The following is a 15281-nucleotide window of genomic DNA, read 5'->3' as shown; positions in this document are numbered from 1 at the left end:
TTTTCTTGTATCCCTTTTCGTTTCTATACAAATAGATTACTTTTTCTTTTTTTTGCTTCTTTTTCTATGTCTTAATTTGAATGAATGTATAATGCAGAAAGAAAATTATTTGAATTTTATGTTTTAAACATGTTATTATTTCTATAAAAGAATATCATCGAGAGTAAGATGTTAGTATCGAAATTTATAACTTATTAAATCTATACCCAAAAAAAATAAAATTAAACAGATGAACAAATTAAGTAAGTAAATCACATAAAGTATGACTTGAGACAAATTCGAATTTAGGATATGATTTGAGAATATTAGTGAATAAGCGTATCTCTCCAAAGGAATAATAAGTGTGTTTTGTGGTACTAGGTAAGCATTATTTGGATTAATTAGCACTTATAACAAGGAAACAAAGGGAAAGTGTAAATTATGCAATGGGAGTATGTACGTTGCTGACGTGGTCGTTTTGTATACTGCTGCTTGTACCTATTGCTTCGTGAAATGGACCCTTCCACCCAAGACCAGTCAAATATTTGCTGTAGGTAAAACATGTTCCTATCTTTCACATTTTCATTTGATTTGATTTAGGTGTATATAAGTTAATATAGAAATATCGTTTAATAGATAAATGGTCATACTACAATAATTCGATCGATTTGAATTTTTACAATTGTGAAATAGTGTCAAATATGTTTTTGTCCTAATTAGGAAAGAAAGAAGTCATATAGTATAGTATATAAAACCCGTTTGGCTGAGCTTATTTTTTTTTGGCTTTTCTATGCTCTTTTAACTTAAAATAAAGTACTTTTAAGCATTTTAAAAATTTACTCAAACACTATTTTTAGCTTAAAAGCTATTAAAATAAGTCCATCCAAACGGGCACATATTAGGATAATGTGTGGGTATACAAAATTAAAACTGTAATAAAGATAAAAGAAAAAGTAAAAAATGAATATTCTCCGGTGTATAGAGCCTATTTGGGAAGAAAGTTTATTTTACATGTACATAGGAAAAGACATTGGCGTGAAAATATTCTTTCTTTCTCGTTTATGAAAATGAAATTGGATTCACTTCTTGTGTGATCACCGATTAATAGCTATTATGTACATTATTTTTTAAAGTTACTTTCTTGAAAAAAATTGACATTAATAAAAAAAAAAATGTAACTTTTGAGATAATAATTATCAGGTGAGGATCGGAATATTTGAGAAATAAACTGAGTGAAAAGGGAAAGAATGGTAAAATACAAAGGAAAATTAAGGTAGTACATTTTAGATAGTACTGGGGAAAAGAACTAAAAATTGGTGCCAACAATAATTTCACTGTCTTTCACCTTACCTAATTGGTACTCAAATTAAAGTAATATATACTTTGCTTGTTCTTTCTTATTAGTATGTTGTTTTTCTCTTTACCAAGATTCTTATTCTGTTTTCTTCCACCTAATCCAATTGTACATTTCTTTTTTATTCCTTCGCTTCAGCCAAATTTCATCCTAAATTTGAAGCGTTTTACCTTTAATTTTCTTTCCATTCATTTCACCCAATGGGTACCTAAAGTTTGTAAACTTGTACTATTTTACTTTTACTTTTTTCTTTTTCCCCCTTTTTCACTTTTCTTCTTTTATTTCCTTTTACCCAATTGATTCAAAATAAAAGTTGTAGAAGTCATGGTGAAAGTGGAGGAAAAGTAATCATGCAAGAGAATATACATTTTTTTCCTACTTCTTTTCCCTCCTAGATTATCCAAACAGTTTATGAAAAAATTGTCACAATAGTTAATTAGTCAGATTTTCTTAAAATTGCAAGTGAGAACCTATACTGTACTACGTACTCTAACGTGATGATCACATAATCCAACTGAAAATTCCTCCAAAAGTTTGTTGTTATTAAAAAGCAAACTCATAAGGCTTTTCTTCAGGAATTAAAATTGTTCTTCAAACATAACTTGGGCCGTTCCATCAAATTTACAAAAGTAAACACAAATTTACACGAACCAATAAAAGAATACACACTTTCAACCATTTGAAGCACTTGCGTCCGTAGATCTTTTCTTTCTTTTCTTTTCGGTTTTTAGTTTTTTATTCGGTGTCCGGTATCTATATTGGAGCTCGATTAATTCGGATTCGCTCTGGGTTGGGCCCATTTGGGGGTAGCGCTCCTACCAAGGATTTTTTCATATCCAGGGCTCGAACCCGAAACCTAAGGAAGAGCAGCCCCATCTACTGCACTAGATGATCGTAAATCTTTTCTTCATGCCTAGTTATATCCACATTTCCTTTTTTAGGGATTTATCATGTGTATGTGAAGAGCATAAGTGTATAAGCAAGAGCCAATTTAATTTCATGAAATGAAATGGATAGAAACAAGTGCAAAGAAATGGAACAACAGCATGTTGTAACAATAGGAATATGAATTGACTAAACACGAAAAAGATAAAGAAAAATGTATATTATATAGTCGACAAAATGACAAAAAAAAAAAAGGGAAAACAGATATCATGCAATGGTGAATTAAGAGGAATTTGAATCACAGCTGGATCTATTGTCTCTTTCTTTGTTCACTACTATATATCCTAAATCCCCATTACGTTCTATTACTCTATATTTGCTTGCTTTGGAGTTGGGACCATTTAGATTTTAGCATGAACATTTACATTTTAGAAATTGTATATACAACAAAAATAATCTTGATATTTTATTTATTTAGTGTTAATTTTAGTAGGTATATATGCACCACGTAGCAGATAATCAATGTATAATTTGTGTATATAATTTTACATTTGTTACACCTTTATCATACACTACAGTGCTTCTACTCCAAAGATTCTCGTGATGAATCGTTTAAGTTGTATTAAAATTAAACTAATCGTATAACAATATATGAGTTCCATTTTTTGAAAGCGTTATTGTGATGCGAAATTAAGATTTTCGAAGAACGAATAAATATAATGCTTCTTTATGGATCGCAACAAAACTATCTTTTCGTAATTACATATCATGTTCAATAATTTTTTTTTTCTTTTTTAAAAAAGGAAATATGTACGTATAATATCACCATGTAATTTGTGTCCATAAGACATAATGAGTATATAAAAATTTACGCGCCAGACAATTCAAAACTTATTAAGCGTTTTCAGCTCCTCCTCTTTTTTCTTCTTTTTATTTTTCAAATTTTAATTTATTGCAATATGTTTGCAATTGATACTTTTAAGTGATCAAATTTATACGAAAGTGTCATCCTTTAGCATTCACTCACATGTGGCGGCAAAGTCAGAAATTTCGTTAAAGGTATTTAAGATTTAATATATACATATAAAAAGTAATTTTTGATCTATGTCTTTCATATAATTTATTAAATACAAAAAATAATTTTTCGACGAATGGTATTTAACTGGTCACCTCACTACATGTGTGTGCGCCACTGCTTAAATATAATTTGTCCATATAGAATCATAATAGTACTGTAATATATTGTTTTTATCCTTTCTTGAGCTTTCATTCTTTTTGCCTCTTTAGTAACTCGAATCCATAATTTTATGTTTACCATTCAAGCAACTCGATCCCTCTTGTCTAAATTTGAGATCAATAAGATATTAGATGCCCCCAAGGGAGTGATTGAGTTGGTTTGAGGAGGACTTCCCATAGCGGAGGTCGCGGGCTCGATCCACCCTTAGTGCCTTCTCAATCGAGCTCGTCGCACGGGGTTTACCTAGTGCGTTTTACATCTCCTGTGTGATTTGCGAGCTATTGCACAGTGAGGGGTTTACTCAGTGCGCACACAGTGCTCACCCAAAGGTCAGAGGCTGTGACAGAGGGTGTAGCGACTGCGAATTTTCCTGGAGTTTCCAAAAAAAAATAAGATATTAGATTTAAGGTTTTATTTATTTATTTTTCAGTTTAATTTTCCATATTTCAACCAAAAGAATTGGGACGTTAGTAAGTAGTGGTCCTTTAATTTCTTCGAAGCTTCCGCCTTCTCAATTTTGAACTAATCTTCCTTAGTGGAAATTTCACTTTAAGCAAAGGCACTTTTCTTTTTGGCTTTATCTTTTTATCTTTAAATTAAATTCCATTATTCTGTTTTTGAACACAATACGTAAACAAAGAATCAATTGACAAAGGAAACAAAATTACAATATGGGTTGTGGTGCAGTGAATGGGGCTGCTCCACCCTTAATCAGGGATCGAGGGCTCGACTCAGGGTAAGGAGAAAACTTTGTTGGGAGCACTGCCCCCTTAATTGACCCTGCAACGCGCCATCCAAATTAGTCGGGGCTCCAATGTGGGTACCGAACACCAGTTAGGAAATTAAAAAAAAAAAAGAAAAAAAGACAAAGGAAAGAAAATTAAACATGTAATTACTGTTTTATTAAATTTTTGGTGAAGTCATCATGAGCATATTCATATTTGTTGAAATTGCAGAGAAGCCATAAATGGATGTGTACATCGTTTACATACATTTCAATCCTGGTTTTGAAAATGTTTTTCTTGATTCATCTACACTTTGGTGTATTTTTTATATCTAATTTGGAAACGCTTCTTTTTTGTCGAGGATATGCAGAAACAACCTTGCTCTACCTCCCATAAGATCGGGATAAGGTCTGTGTACTCTCTGCGGCCTCCCAAACTCGACTTATGGAATCATACCAGACTTATGTGGTTGTGGTTGTTGTACGTACATTTCATAATCCAAGATGCAATTGTCTATTATTAAGATGGTACCAAATGCAAAAACATGCATGTCCCTTAAGCTTACACAAAAACCATATACATATATGCCCCCTACACAAAAGTCTTGTCGTCGTCATTGCTCTTTCCTCCTGCTTTATTTGTTGATGCTTCACCAACAAAGAAAAAAGAAAAGAAACAATTAAAAATAAATTAAACTTGATATATATCTCATGAATTTGGTTAAGTATTAATTAATTATTACTAGTATCTAGCTAGCTAATAGTACAGTGGTAGTGGGAATTTAGAATTTAAACGTGTTGCAGAGCAAGAAAAGTAAGTGCATTCTCAATGTATAATTATTTTCATAAAACTTCTATGTAGAGTAGTACGTTCTCGAAAATATTTTCATACAACATATATATGTAGAGTACGTTCTCGAAACTAGGATTCATTATATTAAAATAATTATCTTAAATTTGCTAATTTGAGATTTTATTACATATACCTCACATGTCATTGTTAGAACTGTTAAAATTAGAAATTTCACTAGAAATAAAACTTTAAACTTCTTGTTCCAATTCTGCCTTCCTATTTTGTATTTACTTAACTATTGAAGGATAAGATAAAGATAGAAATTAGGACAAATATCCCTTTTAGCTTACTAGTAAAGGTAATTTGCTTACAAACTTCTAGATGAATGAGTACGTAATTTGCTTACAAACTTCTATATGAATGAGTTTAACTTGCAATCTCATGTGGGGTTCAATTATATTTCTGCGACAAAACATTAATTAGAACAAACAAAAAATTCACTAAAAATAAAAACTTTAAGTTTCTTTTTCCAATTCTGCCTTCCTATTTTGTATTTACTTAAGAACTATTCAAGGATAAGATAGATATCGAAATTAGGACAAACATCCCTTTTAGCTTACCAGTAAAGGTAAGTTGCTAACAAACTTCTAGATGAATGAGTTTAACTTGCTATCTCATGTGGGGTTCAATTATATTTCTTCTAGAAAACATTAATTAGAGAAAACAAAAAATTCAATATGTCTATTATTTGGATCCAAATTTTATATACTAGTTAGAAGATCCAGTAAGTAAAGATAAATTAGAGTAGATGTCCCATCAAATCAAACTTTGAGTATTAGAGAAGAGAACAAGTACTTCACCTTCTCGTTATAACAGAAAATTGCATCATTAATATTCTGAATCATAACTTATATACTTTCATTTGGTCTTATAATATATATATTTTCCCAAGTAATAGTAGAAAAGGGGGTGGGGATGTTGAAGGAGTAGTTAAATGGAACAGCTATTAATCATAACAAGTTGATGACCAAGATTGTCTCATGCAGTGTAAGAACCTAACTTGTCTACAAATTTGTGAAGCTAAATTCCAAACACCATTTGTAATATGACAAATAGAAGCCTCCAACTGAGATTTAATTTCACTGTCATCCTTCTATATAAACAAACTATGAAGTATTAATATACGTACGCATCTCAAACATAACTAATATAATATATATTTGAAATATTGATCAGATGAATAAAGGTTTATAAAGAACAAAATTCATTAATAGGTTTGTTGTGTCACTCTCATCGCATTTTGCTCATTGAGATGTCCTCTTCACTCTAATGCCCACCCGACTAAGAATCAGCATGGCAAAAAATTGTCCTAAGATCACATGTATGTTTATGTAAATAAGTTCATAAATAGTTGAAAAAAATTGAAGGTAAATTCAAATTGTTCTAATACCAATATATAGAAAAAGCACAAAGTGACAATAAGGCCATATGGAGATTTTGTCTGGTAGAGTATTGATGCATCATTTTCTTTCTTGGTACAATACTCCCAAACATCTTTAATGCGTAGTATAGATTAATCTCAATCTCTGTCCACCTTTACCCAACAAACAAATATTATAAATTATTTTCTTCTCTTCTTTTTAACTGTTTATTAGTATATTTTTTTTTTTTTCCTTTTTTCTTGTACAACTCGTGTTGGTCGGGACTTTAATTTCTTCTGGAAGTAAAAGAAGTAATGTGAAAAAAAGGGTACAGCAGGAAGAGCACAAAGTACTCTAAAGTTATATTATGCCTTAGAAATATCTTCATGAACTTAGAGTAGTGATCTCCATGATGTCGTCTTCAATTTAGAACACAAAAATGCCTCAAGGACTATGCAACACATTGAAAAAAAGGATGATTTTTAAGGAGGTCTTTGCATCTGGATGGTATTTGCCTAGTCAATCCTTGAGAAATTTACCATACATATATATATCTACCAGTAATCAAAAATCTCGAACTTAAACTTTGAGAATAAAGAAATCTAGCTTCCTCTATTACGACTCCCCTTTAATGGGGCCCAAACAAACTGCAAATCTAAATTAGCTAGACCAAAGAATATAGTAGGCTAAGTTATCCCATGGTGTAATTTTCAACTTAAGCCATCTCTTTTGGATAATAGGCCCAAAGAGAAAATACGAAATATATGCAATAAATACCTCATGATCACACAATAGAAAATACAAACACTATTTGAACAATTATAGCATTAACTGCTCCCTCTGTAATAATAGGATCTGTGAAGAAAAAATGGGCTGGAAACGAAATGGTATTCCAAGAATTAGCCTAAGTTTTAAATTGTCACCCTCAGAATCAACTTCAAACATAGAAGTCTGAAATTGAAAATACAGGTTTGAAGCTTCAATTTCAGGAGAAACGGAGGAACAGCGCAAGTCTAAAATTTGCCAACACTAGCTAAACTTTGACTGTGTTAAATTGTATCATCACAAGCCGTTACCCATGACATTAATTACAATAGTTTCTCAAAATTACAACTAATAACAAAACTAGCAATATTTTACCTTCTTTTAGGAAAAGCACGTGACTCTTGCTCCTTTTTTTACCTTACCCTTTTTTCACGCTATACATACCAATTTCAGTTCCTCCAACTTTTTTTTTTTTTAAATTCAAATTTTTTCTCTCTGAAGCTAGATAAAAATTGCATCCAACTATTAAGGTAAGTTTATTTTACAGTTAATGCATGTCCTATTTATAGCAAAATTATCATTTACAACTTAATAGAAGACGAATGATTTCTTTGGGTTCTAAAGTTTATCAGGTAAATTTTTTCCGTTGCCTTTAGCCCCAATTTCATGTTGAAATTGTTTGTGTTGAAATTGAACATTGCCAAATTGCCAATTAATAGTTTGATAATAAGGAGTAATTTAGCATTATTGGTGATTTGATTTGATTTTTTTTTTCTAGGAAAAAAATAGGGTTGGAATAGAAGATGAAGCCTTTATTCATGGGGAATGTTGGGTATGATACACGTCAATCAGAACTGGAGCGATCATTCTCCAAGTACGGAAGGATCCAGCTTGTTGACATGAAATCTGGTATCTATCCCCTTTTTGCTTTCTCTTTCGTATATCTATTGATTTAGTTAGTTATTATGTCCATTTATTAAGGGGTTTCAAAATGATGAAAAGCCTAGGTGATTCTAACGTATGTTGTATGTATATACATAAAAAGTAATTTTAACCTTTTATATACAGGGTTGAGTTTATAGCTCAGCTTATTTTGTAAAGTGCTTTTCAACAAAGTATAATGATGAGAAGCCTTTCGTGTTTGGCCAGTAAATTTGAAAAACACTTTTGAGCAACCATTAGTATTTGGCTAAGTTTTTTAAAGTGTATTTTTCTTAAAATTGCTTTTAGAAGGAGACTATTTTTTTTGCTTATGAAAAACAACTTTTGCTACTTTAAAAGTAGTTATTTTCTCCCAAAAAATTTCATATAGTTGACCACCTGACCCCAATTAGTTTGGCACGAGCTCTGTCAGTGTTATTGTTCATTTATATTATCATGCAGATCCCTCTTCCCAGCATATGACTGTAGTTTTTTTTTTCTTTCTGGATACTGCAATGGTGATTATCTGGATACTTGCTTGTAGCTATGTATGTGTACACGTGACATGGAAAGACATGGTGGGGAGTCAAATGTGAAATTCATTTGGAGGATTTTCATATTTAAGTGTTTCTTTTGTCGCAGGAACATCTCCTAAGGAGAAAGAGCTTATATCATGGCTCAACACTTGCAAAAACTTCAATTGGTGTGTGGTAATGGCGGGTTAGTATATTTTGACCAGATTTTTATAAAATATAATTTTTACAGTATAGATATGTATTTGTATTTGATAATGATAAGATTTGTATTTGTATTTGTATTTACATTTGTATTTGGTACTGATAAAATTTGTATTTGTTACCGCGTAGATATGTACTTGTATTTGATATTGTAAGATTTGTATTTGTTACAGTATAGATATGCATTTTTTTTATTTATAATCTTATATTTTATGGACAATATGTTCATATATGTATTTTTGTCTTTATAGTGTGAAGATATGCATCTGTTAAATTTAAGATATGTATTTATATTTTAGGGATTATATAAGATGTATTTGTTACAATATAAATATATATTTGTATTTGCAGGGACTGTGGTTTATATATGATGATATATGTTGAGTGTCTTACTTTTGATGAATGTGTTTCAAATGTTGACTTTGATTCAGATCTTCTTTGCACGAGATATGCTTCAATGTTGTGGCATTATGGCTCGAGGAAAGAAGAAGAGAGGCACAAAGTGATGATGAAGCACCAATGAGGCCTCCTATGGAAATTGGGATAACAAAAGATATTGAAGTGCATGATATTTTGACGTTTATTTTGAATTTGTTGTATTTGAAAACAGTTAGCTTTAGGTGGACTAACATTTAGTTGAATATTTCTTAGGTTTCATATGTTACTTTAATGTTGAAAGTTGATATTTTAATCTTTATTTGATGTGATATTTAGATTTTTGATGTTTAAACTATAAAATAGAATTTTCATGGTTAGTTAATGTTACTGTTATGCATATGTCGGTATAAATATGTTGTTTCCAGTTTTGAATATATTTTTGAATAATTAATAAGTATATTCCAGTTACAATATATATTTTTCATACATGCATTTGTATTTTTCATTTTATGCATATGTATTTTGAGTAATGCATGCTTTTTTTTCCAGATATGCATATGTATATATTATTAACATATGTATATATGAATATTTCATATGTTTTTCACAAGTCTGAATATATGTTTTCTGCTATGGATATATATATATACACACACACACATATGTCTGAATATGTATTTTTTCGGCTATGTATATGTATATGTATTTGTCTGAAGTGCATGATATTTGATGTGCATTTTATTTTGTTGAAGTTTACAACAGTTAACATTAGGTGGATAAATAATTTTTGAATATTTCTTAAGTTTCATATGTTACTTTAATGCTCAAAGATGATATGTTAATGTTTCTAGGGGGTTTGGGCTATAGGTGACAAAAGAGTTTTAAAATGAGATGTAGGTGACACAAGTCTTAATTATTAGTTGGAGGTGACAATTACTTTATTATGTATTAACAAAGTTGGGAAAGTTTTAAAATAACCCACAAGTTTTTAAATTTACACTCTGATCCCAATGTATACCTAAAATAACGAAAAACGGAGGGGAAAAAGGTGTCTTTCTCTCTCTTCTCATCCATTGTTGTTTTCTCTCTCTTAGCAATTTTTGTTGTTAATTGTTTCTGTTTCTGCTTTTTTATTCATCATCTTCTGCTTCATCTTCTTCTTATCGACCATTTGTTGTTGTTGTTGTTGTTGGTACAGCGCTACTGCTGCGATCTGACCAATTTGACCTATGTTGTTGTTGTTGTTGTTGGTACAGCGCTACTGCTGCGATCTGACCAATTTCTTAGGTCAAATTTTGTTTACTACATCACTTTTCACTTTGGCATTACTTCATAGGTTACTTTGGTAAGTAAAATTATGATTTTTATTCGTATTTGTCATTTGGATACACTTCTATTTTTCCAACAATGAATAGAACCCCAATTATGAATCCAACACAAGTGCCTGCAATTTAAACAGATCAATCATCTGGTGTATCAGATGAATAATCTGTTGCATCAGACTATTTATCTGTTGCATCATCGTATTATCTGTTGCATCAGACGTATTATCTGTTATATCAGGATGTTTATCTGTTGCACCAGACTAATTATCTGTTGTAATGAATGATTAATCTGTTTGAAACAACACAAATCAACCCCTGTCACAAACCCAACAGATAAATCTTGCTATTGCTACTTGATTCTAAATTATTCCTTTTTACGTTGAATTGTCGAAATGTTTGTTGAGAAGATAATAGACAGAATGAAAATTAAATATGGATTAAAACGTCAAAGATCAAACATAATTTATTTATTAAACAAATAAAAATACATATAATAGACTAAAAGAAAAATAATAGTCTAATTATTATTATTATTATTATTATTATCAGCATTATCATTGCCAGCCGACCAATCTTCAACCGGAAGTAGCAAGACCCTCCTCAGCCTGCGTATCTCGCGGAGAATTCTTGATCTAACTCCTCTCAATTTCCATTGCAGATCACGAACTTGATTTCGAAGTTCATTCATGGCGTCTTGCAGAAAAGCAACGTCCTACACTGGGTCAGCCATAATCTTATCTTCTAGAGTGTAATATGAAAGACGAGATGTAATAAATAAATAGAGTGTGTATTTGAATGAACAATTGAGTAAGGACGGACCTATTTATAGAGGATTGAATTTGAATGAGAGGCAAAAAGGCGCGACTATTCACCTCCATACATTAATTAAATTTTTGATTAAATTAAGAAAATAAATATTGTGATATAAGTCATGACTTTTTACATTATTATTATTAATTAGTCTTTCGAAGAATCATTTTTATTGAGTTGTGGCAACAAATTCTATATCTGTTGCATTAGATAACACATCTGTGACAACAGATATATTATCTGTTGCAACAAATATAAGATATGTTGCATCAGATAGCATATCTGTTGCAACATATAATCTAACTGTTTACCTCCATTTATTAATTATATTTTTTATTAATATGAAAAGTAATGAATTAATTAAATTAAGAAATATTGTGATAATTCTTGACTTTTCAGATTGTTATTATTAATTAGTTCATTTCAAGAACTGCTTTTATTGAGTTGTGGCTCGATATAGGTTGCATCAGATAAATCATCTGTGACAACAAATAAATCATCTGTTGCAACCATAGTGAACCTGTTGCATCAGATAATTTAATTTTTGCAACATATAATCTGCTTTTTTTTTTAAATAACTATAATCATCATATCATTAATCCAAATTTGCTTACTTTTTTATTTTATAAATAAAAAAAATACCTTTTCAAATTCCTTCATAAAATAATAATCATTTTATTATATAATAAATAATTTAAAAAATAAATTCAAAAATAAAAATGGTGAAAGTCACGATCAGTTATTAGAATTGTGGTTATAAATTGTGTTTATTATTTATTTTCTTATTATTTATTTACGAAACATTTTTCATATTGAATAATCAGAACTCCGAGTCATGTCTTTCTTTTCACTCTCTCAATAACAACAATAGCCCTTTTTTATTAATAACCGCCAGGTGCAACATATGATCGATCTGTCATAGCAGATTAACCTCTAACTGTTGACAGAAATTGCTGCTCAATCCCTACCACCAACCGTCGACATATTGAGAACAAGGAATAAACAGAATGATTATTATTAAATACTAAATAAGAATTAAAAATTCAAAGTCGACAACATAATGAAATGAATGTTCATAGATTTTTGAATCCCTTGGGTAGATTTGATATACAAAAGGAGGAAAATAATCGCTAAAATAAAAAATATTACCTAATTATTATTACTACTATTATTATTATTGTCAATCAGACATCTTTCATTCATCCGGCAGCCTTGCTCTGAAGTCAGCCAAATATTTCTCTGGAGTTCATCAATCAAACTGCCTTTGAAGTTCACGCAAGGACTCGATATGAATATTTTTGTACGAATCTGGATCATCCATATTTGTAAGGAGGGACCTATTTATAAATTATTGTATCTCGAAAAGAAAAGAAAATTGCTTTAAAATAAATCTAACAGATGGATAATCTGTTACAAAATATATTCTTTCTGTTAGATAACTTACAACATACTGGCAATCTTTTTGCAATAGATTTATATATCTATTTGATTTCTGCAACAGGTTGATCACTGTCATAACAGATGTCTCCAATTGATTGACAATATAAACAGATGTGTCATCTGTTGCAACAAGCTAGTCATCTGTTTATTCAATTTAAGCCATAGATGGGCTAGGAAGAATAAGGTGCGTGTAGATGGATCACTATCATATGTGTGGGAGTTAAGTATGTATTACTGATAAGGTTACCGGGACAACACACATAAAGTACAATGTTTTTGTGAATGCAGTATTTAATCGATTAGGCATTGATCATTCAAACAAGATCCTGCATTGTACCCTTAAGTTTGATGGGTTCGAAATTGATAAGTCTGAGGACCTCATGAAGATGGTGCAGATACCCTGTTACGAATTACTGACGGTTGGTCCTCGTGTTTATGCGTGTCAAGTTTTGAGAAGGGATCGATATTTGTCGTCACTGCAGAGAACCAATAGCGATTGGACTTAACTTTAAGTGCGCATTGGACCCTTAGAGGGCCCTCGAAGCCTCGCACTGCATCAAACAAGAATGGAAAACCAATATAGTTATTGCCCTGGCCAAAATTTATATGGTTGGGTTGCTCACTCGGGTTGATGATTATATGCTAGAAGGTGCGGTAGGAGAATGCTTTCGAGGGAAAATGAGTTGTTGATGGAAGACTATATCATCTGAGAGCTAATTGAAGAAGAGACACAGGGTAGAAGGTAGCTTCTAACGAATCTGGCCGATGAAATTATCTTAACAGATGCGAAATCTGAATCAAGTGCAAATATAAAAGTGTATCCGGTAATGTAATTTTGTATGTTGTGTCTCTGAAAGAAAAACAATGTAGATGGACACTTTTCTAGGGAGCTGCATGGTCAGGATTATCACCTAAGTAGAAACTAGAAGAAGACCAACAAAGCAGCCTCACGGGCAACGAGGGTAGAAATGATGTTCAACAAGTCTAGAAAACTTACGCCATCAACAACTGCAGTGAAAATAAGGAAACTAAGCGAAGATGGAAATTTCTAAATTTTAAATTTCATCCCATCTTCTTGTTTGTGTTTTCGATCAGGTTCACTGACATTTACCTGATCAGAATCACAAACGAGATTGAAAGGCAAATAGAGTATCATTGCTTCCTTAGAAATATAGTTATAATTGATTGTGTTTTCTTGCCTTGAGATGCTTTCAACATTCCTTGGAGAAGATCAGATGCTTGCTGCAGTATGTGAATCCTGATAATTTTCAAACTTGCCTCTAGCTTATTGATTCTGTATTCAAGCTGGTCGTTACCATCTTCGAAGTTGGTAAGGAGTTCCTCATCTCTTGTGAGCTCGATCAGGAACACTACCTTCAAAGTTGTGGCATTCTAGAAGCCCTTCAGAATACTTTCTCTTCAGAAGCTTTAAAGGATATATGGAGGGTCGTTGTGTTTGTTGTAAGTCAAAATGTGTTGATGCACGTTGAATATGTGGTCCCAATAGTTGAACAACACACTTTTATCGAGCATTTCTCCATGCATCTTGCTCAAATAATTTGATAAATTAGTAAGCATGGAGTTACGTAGCATATGATTTAAATCGGCTCTACCAAGCCTATCAAACATTACATAACTCTAAGCTCATTACCCTATCAAAACAATATTCTCAAGTTAGTGCACATAGAAAAAAAGCCCAATCTGTCAGCCTTTCTGCTGATCACTCTTCTCCAATATAGATGACAAAATATGTGCTATGCAAAAGTCTACACCATCGCCAAACATGATTGCCTGGGAATATGTCTGGAGACGGTTTAGACTTTTGCATAGCTGATATTTTTTCATCTATATTGGAGAAGAGCAATCAGTAGAAAGGCTGAGAGTTTGAGCTCATTTGATTTGTGCACTAACTCGGTCATATTTTTTTGATAGAGTAATGAGCTTTGAGTTACGTAATGTTTGATAGGCTTGGTAGAGCCGGTTTAGATCACACGCTACGTAACTCTATGCTTACTAATTTATCAAATTGGTTGAGCAAGATTCATGGATCAACGCTAGATAAAAGTGTGTTGTTCAACTTTTGGGACCACATCTTCAACGTGCATCAACACATTTTAACCTAAAACAAACATAGAGATCCTCTATGTATCCTTTAAGGCTTCTAAAGAAAGTGTTCTGAAGGGCTTCTAGAATTCCACAACTTTGAAGGTAGTGTTCCTGGTCGAGCTCACAAGAAATGAGGAACTCTTTACCAACTTTGAAGAGGGCAACGACCAGCTTGAATACAGAATCAACAAGCTGAAGGCAAGCTTGAAAATTATCGAGATTCATATACTACAGCAAGCATCTGATCTTTTCTAAGGAATGTTAAAAGCATGTCAAGGCAAGAAAACACAATCAATTATAACCATATTTCTAAGGAACCAATGATACTCTATTTGCCTTTCAATCTTATTTGTGGTTCCGATCAGGTCAACGATAGTAGACCTGATCGGAAATACAAACAAGAAGG

Source organism: Capsicum annuum, chromosome 2, assembly GCF_002878395.1.
Source record: "Capsicum annuum cultivar UCD-10X-F1 chromosome 2, UCD10Xv1.1, whole genome shotgun sequence".
In the NCBI taxonomy this organism is placed as follows: Eukaryota; Viridiplantae; Streptophyta; class Magnoliopsida; order Solanales; family Solanaceae; genus Capsicum; species Capsicum annuum.
This window is presented reverse-complemented; position numbering follows the sequence as displayed.